The following is a 4,659-nucleotide window of genomic DNA, read 5'->3' as shown; positions in this document are numbered from 1 at the left end:
CACTGTAGGGACAGTGAATATTGATCGGTGTAGCTATAGGTGGAAGCTGGACAGACTGAACTGTACAAAGCCAAACTTGCATCCAGCTCCCCAGTTAAAAGGAAGGTCGCTGTCAGTGATACTTAGAACAGTTGAGAGAAAAACACGGCAGATGGTAATGATGGCACAGGAAGTGAAGCAGATTCAAGCCGGAGATGAGCTTGAAATGGAATGGCTGGACATCAGAGGAGAAGATGGAGAAGAGCTCTACCAGGTGGTGACCGAGTGAAACAGCAAGAGGATGCGCTGACTGAAGGACAATGGACATCACATCACATTGTCATATATTCACATTACATAGAAATCAATTACATATAATCATTTTTACACATTTATTATCCAATCATTTACATTGCTGAGTATTTTCATTTAATCATTTTCATTTGATGATTTACATTTTATTTCAGTAGATTATCTATGTGTGTTTATGTGTAGTGGAAATATACTACAGCATATTACAGAGCAAGTTACTGGATATTTACACAATAGTTTAATCACATTACTAATGTTTATGTTATAGATGTGTTATGTTTTAAATCTATGTTTGTGAATCTCACTATGTTTGTTTGCTCTTAGATCCAGTGCAGGCCCTTTGTTGGTTATCACCCACAAAAGGCATCCAGAAGGAGGCCTGGGAGTCGCTCAGGATTTTCCCCCAACCAGAACGTCAACAAATGACTCAAACGAAGCCAAGATTACAAAAATTAATGTGTTTAGTTGGGGGTTTTTTAGCCTGAGTCTGCCGGATAAGTGTCTTGATGTAAAGACGTGTGTTAAGCTGTCAGAAAGTGTTTGCACTGAAGCTGTTTGTTTTACAGTACAGACATGTGTATAATTGAAACTGTGTTGTTATGTGTGGAGGAAGGGGAATCACCTTGTCGGTTATTCTTTCTTTCTAGGACTCTGTTTTATTTTCAGTGTGTTATAAGCAAAATTAGAAGGTCTTGCCATGTTAAAGCAGTACTTATTGTGCTTACGAGCATGTTTTTTAGAGTGTAGGGAGTTGGTTTAGTGTAGAATTGCTCTGTTAAGGTCAAAAGTTTATCTCTGTAATTAAAGCTGATCTCTATTTCACTTTTGAATGTAGTAGGAGGATAATGTTTAATTAGTAATTAGTAGTGTTAATTTGGCTTACTGATTAGCATTAGGAAGTGATGTATTCAGATAACTGTTTATGAATGTTCTTTTCATTTTTCTGTATGCATTTGTTCTACAGTGTTTAGGAGTTCCGTAGTATAACTACGGGAGGATGGGATTCTGTAGTGGTTACAACAAACAGTATACAGTATGTCTAGTAGTTCATTCTTTGTTAACATATTCCTAATTAACATGTGTTATGGGATATTACATATATATCTCTTAGAATAGATATTAGAATAGACTTCTAGTGTTAGTACAGGAAAATGCTTGTGTAACCAGGAAAGGTCAGCGACCTTCTGTTTTCTCTGCGTTGTTCGAGGGGGAAGTTGGACGGGCAGGAGTTTTCCCCAAAGAAGGAGATGACAGTGCAGGGCTGAGCTAATAAGGAAAGAATGTAAAGGAGAGAGATGGGAATAAAAAGTAGCAGGGGGGGTTGATCAGGAGCGGAGTTGTGCGCGAAGACCCCTAGGGAGTAGTGTCAGGAATGGTGCGTGATGCTGCTGAAAAGCGTTTAGTGAACTCAATTAAAAGGCCAGACGAGGAAGTGTTGAACAAAACCGTCTCTTTAATAAGAGACCTAAAACTAAACAAAACCATACAAGACAAGGTGAAACACAAAACTCACGGTCGGTATCAGTCCCAGGTCAGAGCCAGCAAACACATACATCCAGGGGAATCCAAAGTTCGTTGTCCAAAAGGGAAAGTCTGATAATCATACACCGTGGCAGTCCGTAGCAAGAGGGCAAGGCAGAATAGAATAGTCCAAGGTAACAGTCCGGGATCAGAAACACAAAATACCAAAACCGAAGAAAATGCTGGAAAGTCAGAGCTGGGGTCTAGAACAATCTGGCAGCGTCCTGGTGGGAGGCCAAAAAATCACAAGTCAAATGATAATCCATAAGGGGGTTTAGGCTTCTTGGAGACACCTTGTGGCCCCATCATCAGTACACTGAGCACTAAGTGTTTTAATGCCTACTAAGTATGAATATGGGGTTTGTTGTGCTGTGTCAAGTTTAGGGAAACAATAGTTTTTCTGAATGTGAAGAAGACAAGCTACAGTTAGAAGGCAGTAAACCTGACGCTAATGGTCGACTGACATTTTACAGTACATCCTAAAAAACAGTTTGGCATATTTGTGTTTTGGTCTAATAAAGAGCATGGCTGTAGTATTGTAAATGTTTGGGCGCCCCGACCCAGCCGCTGGTGTTCATGCTCTGTTCTGTGTTGAGTGGGTGCAGCCTTAATGTCCAAGCAGTGTGTTTGTATTGGTTGCCGCTATTTTCTGGGAATGTTGTGCTGTTCTGTCCAATGTGGGGTTTGGGGAGGGACAGGTGTGTGAGGGTATAAGAAGGGTAACAGTTGGGTGTGTGCGTCCAGTTGGCGCAAAATATGGGATGTCTTGAAGAAGTGTTACTACTGCTTCCCTTTTGCTTTTCATTTTTCCTGTGAGCACACGGTGCCAGGTATATAGCAGTTTCATTTTGCATTCTCTATTCTGTTCAATAAAACCCAAGAAAAGACAGAGAAGGTGTTCTCCTTATTATCAGCCTAGGTGCCAGCACACAGCTGGATAGTTAGATGTCCCAGTACAGGATAGGGTCAGACCAGCTCCACTCTTTTGAACCAGCGGAGCGCCACAATATAAAACTGTGAAGGATGATTAAAAAGTTTTTTGGAAGGATTGAAGGGTCTCTCCCTGCCCAAAACTTTCATGCTCCTCACCTGTCATTGGTGTGAGCCTGCACTCCATGGAGGACCTGTACACCGCACGGGTCAAAAGGAGGGCGGAGAGGATCACTGCAGACCCCTCACACCCTGGATACAATCAGTTTGAACTCCTCCCCTCTGGATGGCCCTCTCAATCATAATTCAATAATATTGTTCAATAAATGATAATTGGCACTGCAGTGATTTTTCTGTGTATTGATTATGCCAACATCTGTTTTTGCAGTGTGGCATTCCAATGTGTAGCCAAGAAAGCAAGAGTAACAAGGCTGGGGCAAGTGGGGCAAAAAGGAAACAGCAGAAAAGAGCAAAGCAAAGGGGGTACATTTTCATGTGGTTTGGGGATTAGGGCCATGACACCAAGTGAAACAAAACTAAAGACTAGAAAAGAAGCAGGTTAAAGGAAAGGGTCAAGCATTGAAGAAGATAGAAAAATCATAGATCAATGAGAGAAACACAAATGAGAGGACACATAATTATAGAGAGAGACAGGGAGAACAAGTTAAAGCTCTAGCAAGTGTGTGCAAATTCACATACTGTAAGCATGCAGCCACAAAGTGCAGCCCCTTATGTCTTCAACATGTGTTTTTGAATAGTGACAATGAGTGAAAAAAGTGTAACACTGGGCCTTGAGAAATCCTCCATCAAGGAGCACGAGGTTTTTGAAAGTGCAGTGATACAGAAGGGTGTGTCTGTGTGACGAGACCCGTCTGCTCAATGGTATCAATGTATGAAGATGGACACATGTTGATCTTTCATCTCTCTTCTTTGCTGTCTTTGCAAGAAAGGCTATGGGCTAACAACAGTATTTTATCTTGCATCTTAGACAGCCACATGGTGGCAGCATCCAGGCATTATATTGTTTTAAAAATGCCAAACCTGAACAGGGTGGCCTCTACAAGGGGTCTGGTCTGCCAAAGTAGACTCTTCAGTGTATTTGTGTGTTCTGTTTCTGCGACACTTTAACCTCTCTCTCCATTTCTACATAATTTTGAGCAGCTCAGAAAAACGGTTCAACTTTCACTCCCCACTCTGAAATGATAGCTATAAAAGCAATGTCCTTTGCCCCAGGGGGAATTTAATGTCACATACCATACAAGCCCCTAGTAAAGGCCTAAGTTGTGCCATCTAGCAGAAACCCCTTCTCCCTCTTCAATGCGATGCAACACAAGAAAACATGCTTTTTGTTATTCCATTCCCCATTTCCATTAAAACTGGCATTACATCTAAACTGAAGCCCCTAGGGAAACTAAGAGCTGGGGATGAGGCAAAGCAATAAAGATCTGTGTGTGGGCCTGTGTGTGTCCATGTAGATTTATATATCTGTGTTCTGTATGCATGCCAGTGTGTATTCAGTCTGTATCTCGTGTTAGTCTCAATTTACTGGAACTAATATAACAAAAACCTAGGTGGTACTTACTGGAAGTTCAGAAATACCCCTGACTTTGCACTGTTTCCATGGTTTCCTGCTGGTGATGTGGCATCAATGGTTGGTTTCTTCTGGACACACACAAACAGATACATGAACATGTTGTAAAGAGTTTTCTTTTTCAAATAATCATCTCTCTGTGATTGACTGGTGACTTGCCCCCCTCATTTTTAGCTTGTAAATATGTACATATTTAGAAATAGATGGTTCTTTGTTTTCTTGTTTTACTTTTATTCTGTTTCTTCTCTTTTTTTTTATTTAGTGCTGTCAGGTTTGCCCAGCTGCACCTTCCTCTCTTCCTTTTCTCACTCTGGTTTTGCTCCCCT

Source organism: Monopterus albus, unplaced genomic scaffold (genome assembly GCF_001952655.1).
Source record: "Monopterus albus unplaced genomic scaffold, M_albus_1.0 scaffold53.1, whole genome shotgun sequence".
NCBI lineage: Eukaryota > Metazoa > Chordata > Actinopteri > Synbranchiformes > Synbranchidae > Monopterus > Monopterus albus.
This window is presented reverse-complemented; position numbering follows the sequence as displayed.